At 43.9% G+C, this 11,910-nt stretch overlaps 1 protein-coding gene across 1 annotated transcript in view; it reads right to left on the reverse strand.

Moving 5' to 3' along the window:
- Positions 1-11,910, reverse strand: part of SUSD1 (sushi domain containing 1) — a 169,223-nt gene that overhangs the window by 106,616 nt on the left and 50,697 nt on the right. The gene's annotated exons all lie outside the window — the stretch shown is intronic.

Below are 11,910 nucleotides of genomic sequence, written 5' to 3' on the forward strand. Positions count from 1 at the left end.
TTTGCATTGCTTTTTCTTTTCTAGCCCATGACTGAAACAGTGAGCTAACAGTAAAACCCAAATTAGTGTTCTTAAGGAGATGTGCTAAAGCTTTAAGTCAGCAGCTAGGTAGGTATCTCTGGCTTTGATGCCAGAAATCCTGCAAAGACTGCCAAGACTTTGCTTCCAGATCCCTGTTTAATAGCTTGTAACTTGCCACAGCATCACTGCAGAAATAAACCACCTGGTAGCAAAAAAAAACCCCAGTAGGTAAAGTATAAAGTTTCTCTTCAGTTCTAACATTTGTCTTGACTTTGTCTTATTTTGAGTAAATGAATCATAGTCTCTTCCTCCAGAAAACTTTGGGCTTCATAATACATGTTCTATGAGTGGTTCTTACTCATACTTTGGCTTTATTAGCTCCATAAAATGACTAATTAATTCTGTACTCAGATACTTATCTTCTCTACTGCTAAGAAACATGCACCATTGAATTTTTGTTGTTCCTAAGAAATGAGAAGTTTTGATTTTGGAGTTTTCAAAGAGAAAGCCACACACAGAACTTTTATTGGATCATATACTTATTTTCTGCCTGTGATTAGGATGTGTACTAAGAGTCCATTATAACTTGCCTCTCTACATTTTCACACGTGATTCAGATAGTCTTAATCCTTTTGCCAAGGAACAAGGGAGGCAAGCACTGTACCCTCCTCCCTGCATACCTGCCTGAAGGCCAAGGATGCAGCAGCCTTGAGTAGCAGTACGCTAACAGTACACTTGAAAAACTCAACAAAGGAGGTTTTTTGAAAATAGGATCTAGTTTTAAAGTATTAGTGGAATGTTTTGAAGAAAATGGTGGCCTTCCCCCTCCCTTTCACTCCCTCACTTTTATTTTCCCTGTGACTTAGCTGACTGTGCTTCTGTGTGGACACCAAGGGACAGAGAAGGCAAAGTAGGAAAATGGAATTCTGTGTCCAAGTATACAAGCAATTGCTCCAGCATTACACTTTCAAGGTTCACTTTCTTATAACAAATATGAATGTCAGAGAAGATCTGCAGCATGAAGCTGAGATCAGGCAGTATATTCTGCACTTGTACCAGAGGCACCTGGGGACAGAGGTGGGACAAGCTGTACACTGCCTATTTCCATGAGTTAAAGACCTTGCAGGTGAGACAGGTTGCAGCAGCCACGAGTCAACTGCAGCCAACTTGGTTAATGTGCCAGCTTGGTTAATGCAGTTCTTACTTCACAGAAATTTGTCACTATACATTTAAATCAAGATCACTCTGCTATGTAGCACATTTTTAGAATCCATCTGCCTGGTGGAACTGCAATACTGCTCTGAAACAGCCTGATGAAGTTGCATGGGAAATGGTAACTTAGTGCTTTGACAAAATGTAACCAAAGAATATCATACATATGAATTCATAAAACTTCCAGGAGATACAGTTGTCTACTTTCTAAGTTTTAAGTCTGATGGTGGTTTATTCCAGTACAGTTCCTAAGAACCAGTTTTGTTGTCTTTGTGAAGTGTTCCTTTACTCATGCTATTCAAAAGCTAAACACCTGCCTCTATGTACCCTCTCAGTGTCTGTGAGATGTCTGAAAACACTGGAAGCAAAGGTGTATTGAGGTGCCTGCAGGATTAGACACCATGGATGTAGTTTTCAGCAATTTGTACAATTTGGAATTTCATTATTTACCCTGTCAAAATAGAAAATTCGTATCTAAATCTTTTAATCTTAAATTGTCTTGTATGACTCTTTCCCTACAGATTTCATGGTTTCAGTCTATTAAAACAAAAACCAAAACACTAATCCATGTATCTTTCTTAAAACTTTCTCCTGGCTTGAAACCAGACTCTAATACATGATGAATGAATATAGCAAGATATAACCAGGAAGAGTACACATCTTACATATTCAGCACTGCTTCAGTATCAGTCATAGCCTCTAGGTCTTGAATGTAATACTCATCTTCTGGCTTCAAGTTAAGAATATTTAACTCTCGCACTAATTTTGAAATAATGGAAGGATTTCCTTTATCTACAGCTTAGTATGAAACCAGGAAGAGACTTTGATGTCCTCTCCTTGGAATTGTTGTAATATTTTAGTTTAAGCTACCTGACCTGAATTGTAAAGGTTCAAGTCAAGAAGGATTAAAATTTTCTCATAATTGAAAAACAGTTCGCTACTGCCAGTTTCTTTTGAGATTCTTTCCCTATCTCCAAGGTCAGGTAAAAACATCAAGGGATTAGAAATATGCTCTTCCTGGGAGATAGCTGAAGACGACCTTGTAGTGTTGATCCACAATAAAAAGTTTATTTCTTCTTAAAAAATATTCTCCAGCTCAGAAGAAAACCACACAAACAATCTTCAGCAGCTTTAAAACTGATAGACCTTAAATAATTTTCAAGATGCTCCAAACATCTTTCACTTTTCTTTTTCTTTTTTTTTGTTTAATTTTTTTTTCCTGAGTTTTAACAACTAGTATTTTTGCAAGATTCTGTTGCTTCAGAGTGACTTTCTGTGCCTGCTACAGATGGATTTTCATGCCTAGTGAGCTATTTGCAGGATCCGTTTTTCATGCGCTTTGGAAATCCAGGAGAGTATCTTCTGGAGATTCTCTGCCACTGCATATTTCTCATTATTCTGGCTATTAAGGAAACATTTCCTTTTTGCAACAGTGCACATGTGAAAACAAGGTCTTTTGAGGGTTTCTTACTGTATATCATGGACTGGTGTTCCCAAGCCAGCTCCTAATGAAACCAGACTCTGCATTCTGTTGGTTTTGTGCTTCCTGTCATAATCGTAAAGTCTTTTGTTCTGACATTGTGCTTCAGGTGACCAGTTTTTGAGCATGACATTTCCACAGAATCACAGAAAGTGAGGGGTTGGAAAGAACCTCAAGAAATTGAGTCCAACTCCCCTGCCAGAGCAGGGTCACCTAATGTAAGTCACACAGGAACACATCCAGGTGGGTTTTGAATGTCTCCAGAGAAGGAGACTCCACAGCCTCCCTGGGCAGCCTGTGCCAGTGCTCTGTCACCCTCACAGTGAAAAAGTTTTTCTTATATTTATGTGGAACATCCTATGCTCCAGCTTGTAACTGAATAGAGCCTGGCTCTGTCCTCCTGGCACTGGCCCTTTTCATACTTCCAGGCACTCCTGCTCCTCTTCTCCAAGCTAAAGACACCCAGCTCCCTCAGCCTTTCCACTCCCTTAATCATCTTTGTGGCCCTGTGCTGCACTCTTTCAAGAATTTCTCTGACCTTCTGGAACTGGGGTGCCCAGAACTGGACACAATATTCCAGATGTGGCCTCACCAGGGCAGACTAGAGAGGAAGGAGAACCTCTCTCAACCTCCTACCCACCCCCCCTCCTAATGCACCCCAGGATGCCATTGGCCTTCTTGGCCACAAGGACACATTGTTGGCTCACGGTCATCCTTCCATCCACCAGCACCCCCAGGTCCCTTTCCCCTATGCTACTCTCCAAGAGATCAGTCCCCAACCTGTACTGGTACCTGGGGTTGTTCTTTCCCTGGTGCAAGACTCTACACTTCCCTTTGTTGTGATTCATTAAATTTCTCCCTGCCCAGTTTTCCAGCCTGCCCAGGTCCCTCTGAATGGCAGCACAGCCTTCTGGGGTGTCAGCCACTCCTCCCAGCTTTGTGTCATCAGCAGACTTGCTGACAGTGCATTCTGTTCCCTCATCCACGTCACTGATGAACATGTTGAATAGTCCTGGTCCCAGTACTGACCCTTGAGGAACTCCTCTAGAATCAGACTTCCAACTGGACTCCATCCCATTGAATACATCTCTCTGGCTTCTATCCTTCAACCAGCTCCTGATCCACCTCACTACCTGATCATCCAGGCCACACTTCTTCAGTTTAGCTCCAAGGATGCTGTGGGAGGGATGGTGTCAGATGCTTTACTGAAATCAAAATAAACTACATCCACTGCACTGCCATCATCCATCCACCTGGTTATATCCTCGTAGAAGGCTCTCAGGTTGGTTAAATATGACTTCCTTTGGTTAAACCATGTTGAGTGCTCCTAATGACCCTATTGTCCTTGATAAACCTAGAGACAGTACCCAGAATAAGTCCTTTCCAGGGATGGAGGTGAGGCTGACGGCTCTGTAGTTACCTGGGTCTTTGCTCTTTGCCTTTTTTGAAGACTGGAGTGACATTTGCTTTCCTCCAGTCCTCAGGCACCTCTTGGACGATGGAGAGCAGCCTAGGAATGACATCCACCAGTTCCCTCAGCACCCGTGGGTGCATCCCATCAGGACCCATGGATTTATGGATGTCCAGATTACTTTACTGATCCTTAACCCAGTCCTCATCAACCAAGGCAAACTCATCCTTTATCCTTACTTCCTAGATGGCCCTTGTGGTCTGGGGCTTCTGTGGACATTCTCCATCAGTATACACAGAGGCAAAGAAGGTGTATACACCTTTTTTGTATCCTCTGTCACTGGGGCACGTATCTCCTTCAGCAGTGGGCCTACATTGCCTCTGGTCTTAGTTTTATCTACCATGTATTTGAAGAAGCTCTTCCTGTTGTCCTTAGCCTCTCTCACAATTCCAAACAGACTTTAGGTTTCCTAGTTGCCTCTCTGCATTCTCTGACAACAGTCTTATATTCCTTCCAAGTGGCCAGCCCTTCCTTCCATGATCTATAGGTTCCCTTCTTCCAGTTGAGTTTACCTAGCAGTTCTCTGTTTAAATCATATGGGTCTTCTGGTTCCCTGTCTTGATCTCCTTCCCACTGGGATGCTCCAGTCTTGAACATGGAAGAAGTGCCCCCTGAATGTCAGCCAACTATTCCTTGTCTCTGGAATACCCTGCAGTACCCTGTCCCATGGGATTTTCCCTAGCAATTGCTTGAAAAGGGCAAAGCTGGCCTTTCTGAAATCCTGGGTTGCAATTCTACTAGGAATTCTGTTTCTACCATACAAGATACTGAATTCCACAATCTTATGGTCACTGCCCTCAACCTTCACTGCTTCCACCAAGCCCTCCTTGTTGGTTAGGACAAGATCCAGCAATGTTCCACTCCTGGCTGGCTCCTCCACCAATTCATCAAGAAGTTATCATCAGTGCACTGGAGGAACCTCCTGGACTGTGAATGGCTGATTTGGCCTTCCACCAAATATCTGGGTAGTTAAAATGTCTCCATGAGAACCTGGGCCTGTGGTCATCAGGCTGCTACCAGCTGCCTGTAGAATTCCTCATTGACTTCCTCATTCTGATCAGGTCACCTGTAATAGACACCCACCACAATGTCCCCCACATTAGCCTACCCCTTAATTCTAACCCACAAACTCTCTCAACTAGCTCCTCATCTACCCGTGGACAGAAAACAGGGTTGGAAGTTTTCTATGTGCACTCTAAACAGCATGTTGTCCGTGCTGTTTAGAATGCATATAGAGAAATACAACATGATTTACTTCCACTGACTGATAGGTGAAGTCAGTGGGACAACCAGCACAGATTACAGTGGGGTTTATCTGCGGGTGTCTTGCTCTTCAAAACACTTTTTTGACTTCTGCATCCTACTACTTGCATGCACCCTCGTGTAGAAAAATTCTGTATCATTCACTCCTCCTCCTCCTCCTCCTGGTTTCATAAATTTGATCAGGGAGAACAGAAGTATCTTCCTTTCCCATCATAACAGCCCCTAAAACATGGAGAAGATCTTTGACAATGAAAAATAAAATCTAAATTGTGTGAATATCTCAGTACACATGTTTTGTATCTTCAGGCTGGTGCTGAGAGTTGAAAGTCTAATAAATTTGTGTAACTATCTTGGCTTGCATAGAGTGACTGAATTAAGCAGAGGAGTATGAGAAAAAGGGTCATATCTGGAAACGTTGCAGTCATGCTTTAAACAGTAGTGTTGGAGCAGTAGGCCTTAAAAGAGGCACTTATTGCAAAATTCCTTAGAGAAGAGAGAAAATTCTTCACAATGGTTTATTACTAACACACTATTTTGTTTAGTGAGGGAAACTATTACATGTCAGGTCAGGCTCATGCATTTTGCTTGCAAGCAAAGTGATAATCTTCACATACCATGCCACACCACACCACACCATCTTTACTCATGCAGAAAACTGCTGTAGCAATAGCAAAAGCTGTAATGTGGTCCACTGCAGTTCCCATTTTACTGCTCTTTAGTCTCCTGTCAGTTTCTGAGGCTTTCACACATTACTGTGGACCTCCACTTCTCTCAATCATCAATTTATTTTGACAGACTCAGACTTTAGAGTATGAAATGTGTAAAAAGATGCTTCCATTGCAACAAAATCATTGTAGTATTTTTTTAAAGGATTCTGAAATTGTTTATAATATAGAGTGAAGTGTCTTGCAATGGAAAATGTGGTCCCCAACTAAATAACAAATTTTCACAAAATTCTGTTTTTCAGTTGTACTTATCCTAACTGGGGGTGTTTGCTATTGCACATTTTTTGTTTGCACAGGAATAATCAGCACACCTGCTAGTTCAATCCAACTGTTACCAAGGAAAAAACAACTGACCTTGATACCAATCACCCCCGTGTAACAGAATATCTGAGTTGGCTGTGTAGTTAGGTGAGACATTGGGGGCAGTGCTGTGGTTTAGAAGTCTTCAGAACAAACATGGCCAACGGAACTGGGAATCAGAGGGAGACACTCAAGGGCAGTATATGATAAGAACATTTTAGAAGGACAAAGAAGATCCTTCAGAGTGAAATGTTTACCCAAACAGTTTCATTTGTCCATTGGAATCAGATCTTATATGGCTGGGAAAAATGATGAAACTCTTTGTTGACTTCAGTTCTGTGCAAGGATGCGTGCATGACCAACTTTGAATATCTGTCTCCCACTGTTTATTTCCTACTGTTATGGAACAGAATTCAGAAGTGTTTCTCTACTGTTTTGGTTTTACTTATCTGATTAGGTTTTGTTGTGTGCTTGTTTTGGTTTTTTTTTTACTGTGAACAAGGCTGCAGAATGCATATGGTTTACCTTTGAAGATAAAGGACTTAATTTTGCTGCTTTGCAACTAGTTTGTCTATGCTTTCACATGCCTAACCAGAAGAGAGTTAATTTAGGGGCTGGAGAGGCATTGTGGCTCTATGTTAAATATTGACAGGTTCCTTGCACACAGAAACATTTATTTTGAAACGCTAAAGGTGAAGTTGCATTAAATAAAGAACCAATTAGCCCAGATTTTTCACTGAGGGGAGGTGAGTGATTGTATTTGAGACAACTGAGAAGATTAATCTGAAGTGTTCTTGGAGATAAATATCACAGCTATCTTCCCATGATCTGTTTTGTTATTTATTACCTGCATTTTAAGAGTCCTTCTTATATTAGACATAAAAATGCCTAATCGAGTGCTCTTCCTTCTGCTGCAAAGAAACTCAGCATCATCCTGTTTTCCAGCAAATCTAATTGCTTCAAGTATTCCTAACACAATACTCACAATTAATGTGTCCAAAAGAACAGCTAAACTGTAAGAGGAGAAATGTTATTAATATACATTGCATTAAACCTAACTGGTGAGTGTAAAGGAGACTCATCATGTAAGGGAGCTTGAAACATACCAGGGCTGACAGATGTTTCCTTCCTCTTCTGTTCTGAAAGAACTTTTGAAATAGTCAAGGATATTAAAATAGCCTGGGCTTTTTCAGGAAATTCTGGACTATGGTCTATTGGCAAAAATAAAACAAAGGAGAATCACAGACCATACACATTCGACTAATGCTGGTCCAAGATGTCAAAAAAAAAAACGTAGGGCTACAAGCAAGGGGATAGAGGTCAGTCATTTGAGCCATTGGTAGAGCAGAACTTCAAACGTTATTTTTAAAATAAATGTAATTGTGATTAATTAGGGCCTCCATTTTTAGAAGTTTCTCCAAGGCAATACAGCTGAAAAAGATACAAATGCTTGATATGGTAACTAGTCTGCCTGTAGTTATATTACTGCTCAAAAAAATCCTAAGAAGAGTTTCTACAGTGTATCCAAATAAACTCTTTGGTAATAAATTAAATGTGTTGGTGAATAACTTACACTAGCTTATTCATGAAACTGCCTTGTTTTTCCCCCTTTTGGTAGCAGACATAAACTTATGCAGTACAGGACTTTAACATTTTAGCAATTATGAGCTGAAAACACAATATAGCTGTCTTAAACAGACTGTGTTTGTTAGTTGATGGTAGCAAATAATGCTGGCTATCGTAAGAGCTGTTCCACACACAGAAGATGCTCCACAGTCAGCTGCTTGGCTTTCTAAAACAGCGAGGGAACAAATCTGTTGGTTTTGGTAATTCCAGTTCTAAAACCTACATTGCTCTATGATCCAGCTCAAAGACCGAACTAACAAGAGTTGTGCCAGTCACTGGATCTCATCACTGCCTGCCACTGAATTGTCTCTGCCAGAAGCACTGCAAAGGAGCTGCTGAATCTTGGTGGAAGACAGATGAACCACCTCTAGAGTGGCTGTTGTAGTGCTGAAGGAACTGAACACTCTTCCATGCCCCCCAGAATAGCTGGAAGCCTGTTCTATACACTCACTGTGTTTCTTGTAATGTCTCTAAAACTGAATAAAAATATTTCCATTTAAATGAACTTATGTTAAGTTTACACCATGAGCAAGAAATAACTCTCATATGAAAAAGAAACTAAGAAACTGAAATCTGTCTTCCTCTCTGAAAACAGGTACGCTCCAGAGAAAATTCAATAGAGAGATGAGAGGAAGATTTCCCTATGAGCAACTGTGTCCAGTGTACAACCAAAACCTAGTATTCCACCTTTATATAGTGTGAGATAGATAATGAAGACATGGTTCCTGTAATACCTTTTCCCCGTGGTACTGAGGCACAGGAAGCTTGTAGTAACTTACAAAACTCTCCACCAAGCTACACAGGACTGAGCCAGGGGCACACAGACTGGACGAGCAGAAGCGAGACTGTTGGGATTGCCAGCTGGAGAAAACCTTTTCAGACCAGACCACTGGCCTGGATGATCTCACGCTTGTTGAGGGCCCTCAGGGAACAGCTGACATCACTCACTTGGACCATTCTTGCCAGCTCCTTCTGAATGGCTGTATTTGCCTCGTCACCTTCCTCAGGTGAACCCAGAGTGCAGGGGAGCAGCCAGCCAGGAGGTGTTGCTGCCACGCCACTGCAGTGGGAGCACAGACTCGACGGCTGATGGACAAAACCCCCGACGGACAAAACCCCCGACCCCACAAAGCTGAAGCAGCGGCTTTGGGAAGCCAAGGGAAAGCTGCGCCCTCCTGTGGGCAGCTGCAGGGCCAGGGGCTCCCCCTGCTCCAGGGAAACGTTTTCCTGTCGGACGTGCCTCCCCATCCCTGGACCACGGGCACAGACGTGAGTGGCTCAGCCCAGGGTAAACCTGCACTGCCCTGCTGCTGGTCACAGGGAGTGAAGGGTTGAGCTGGGGGCACCAGAGCAACTGCAGGGAGACAACACACAAGAGTGCCAGCTCCTGTTTGACCTTTTCAAACGCCCTCTGCTTCTCACACTAAAAAACCTCAAAGCTAGAAGTTTTGATGAAGTTTGAAGAAGCTGAGAGTTTGAGAGAAACCGTCAAAGTTGCAAAAACCCCACAAACATTTGAGAAAGAAAAAGCGTGTTACTAGCTGGTGAGTAGCAATACACATATTGTTTCGGGCAACAGAAAAAGAACCAATTTTGAGTATGTACTCAGTCATATGTAATTGTTTTTTATTACAAAATTTTAAAAATAAACACTTTAAAAACCCGACCTCCATGCCACTCTGAACACCTGTCCTCCATACACATTTATTTCCAAAAAATTATTAAAGTTTGAGCCAAGTTTGGGAACTGCTTCAAGTAGCAGTGTGCTGAGGTAAGTTCTCATTTTTCGTTTTTAGGTAGCCAAATATGATTTAATATTCAAATCCACTAGTGTGTTCAACGGGAGTACTTTAAATACAGTGATGGTCAGCTAAAAAGACTCTGCTATGGCTCGGAGCCAACACACGAGAGTGCCAGCTCCTGTAGCACTGTCTCAAAACGCCCTCTGCTTCTCACACTAAAAAACCTCCTGGGGTGTCAACTGATCCCCCTTATGCAGAAAAAAAACCCATTGCTCCATTTCATCCATGAGAACACCACCTGAGGGGCAGAAAACTGGACATGATTCCTCGGGGCTTCTCTTCCAGGCACACCTGTGCAAGGCTGCAACCAGCAGCTCTCTGCCCAGGCACGGCAGGTCCCTGACGGGGAGGGAGAGAGGGAGCTCCCTGCAGGCACAAGCTCACCATCCTGGCACAGAGCTGTCACACTCCAGCCCTGCACTCCCCCTGCTTTGGGCTGCACACCTGCAAAGAGCCCGAAGGAGAGGAGAGCCGTGCCTGCACATCTTCCCAGCAAAGCTGCTGTGCTCCCACCTCTGCAGGATGCCAACCGTGGGAAAGCCATCGGGGGGGAGAGACTCGCCAGACACAAAGCTGCCAGGAGGCCCTCGGCCCCTTCGGCTTGGCCAGGCAGGGTCCCTGCAGGAGTCTGCAGCTGTGTGGCAGGAGGATCTGCAGGGACAGTGAAACCACCATCACCACACTGATGCACAAGGACCCAGCAGCACCTCTGCTAATGGATTGGTTTGATTTCTTCTCAAGTCAGTAAACCATCTCTCTCTATTTTTCACATTGACTTCAGACCCATTGGGAGATTTCCTCTTCTTTGAGAGCCAAATCCCTCTGAGGATGCTGTGCAGGATCTCTGCATGAAAGCTGAGGGGGAAAGACAAGCCAAAGTTGGGAGCAGGTGGAAGCCTTGCCCCCAGTAGCAGCAGGCAGGCAGCACAGCAGGGGTCAGAGGAGGTTTTAATTTTGTTGTAGGGGTTTCATCAAGAGGCAGAGCACATACACTAGTTTACTCCAGCAGCCCCAGTATGTGTGCATTATTGCACCAGTTCAGACATTTGGTCTCCTCCAGAGAACTCTTGGTTTCCAGTGCTGGATCTTCTCTCCCTCCTGTTCCACATGCAGCCTTTGCTTCAGTGTCCCAGCACATGCAAATGCTCCTGCCCACTCCGCCCTCTGCAGGCAGGAGTGTGCAGCCCCAGGCTACTCTCGAGTCAGCAGCTCAGGAACTGTTTCCAACCCTGGCACCATCATGGGGCTGAGGTGCAGACCTTGCCCCGGGGAGACTGGAACCTTTGGGCTGGGACCCCCAGGCTCAAGGGCAGTGGGCAGGGCACTGTCACAGAGCCCACTGATGCGCACTGGGGTGTCCCTTGCCTGCACTGCCACAATGCTCCATGCAGGGTGAGACAGCCCTTCCCTTCCTCTGCACCCACAGACCCTTGTGCCTGGTGAGAAAGGAGGAAAGGGCACAGAGGAGAACCTGACATTTTCTGTCTTGTGGCCTGAATTCAACTGTGATGGAAACAATAGAGAGGGAATCTCCACAATGAACATCAAAAGCATATTTAGGCAAGTGCATGCTCTAAATACTTGTCAACTACTGGCTTGCTGAATGATTTAAGAAACAAATCCAAAGTCTTGCAAACTTCTTAGCTTGCTCAAGAAAGTAAAATGCTCTAAATTCTGAGAAGGTGTTTTCGGGACACTGGGTAAGTATTTTAAGGCCAGTCCAACTGACTTTGCAGATGCTGCCAACCAGAGTTACAGACCACGGGTGCACTTGGCCACTGTACAGAGCAGGGACGGGCATGCCTTCACTCATTACCTTCAGTCTTTGCCAGCCAAAGGAAGGGGAAGTGGCTGGCTGCAGTGATGTAGGGTAATCCTGGAAATGCTGCATGAAGGTGCTGTGGGAGGCAGCACCTTGTTCGTGGCAGTCAGCGCTGGGGACTGTGTGGGTGTGTTTCTGTACACGCGTGTGTACCCTTGCACGAAAAGAAAACTTCACTATCAATATGC

This window comes from Heliangelus exortis, chromosome Z (genome assembly GCF_036169615.1).
Source record: "Heliangelus exortis chromosome Z, bHelExo1.hap1, whole genome shotgun sequence".
NCBI classification, from domain to species: domain Eukaryota; kingdom Metazoa; phylum Chordata; class Aves; order Apodiformes; family Trochilidae; genus Heliangelus; species Heliangelus exortis.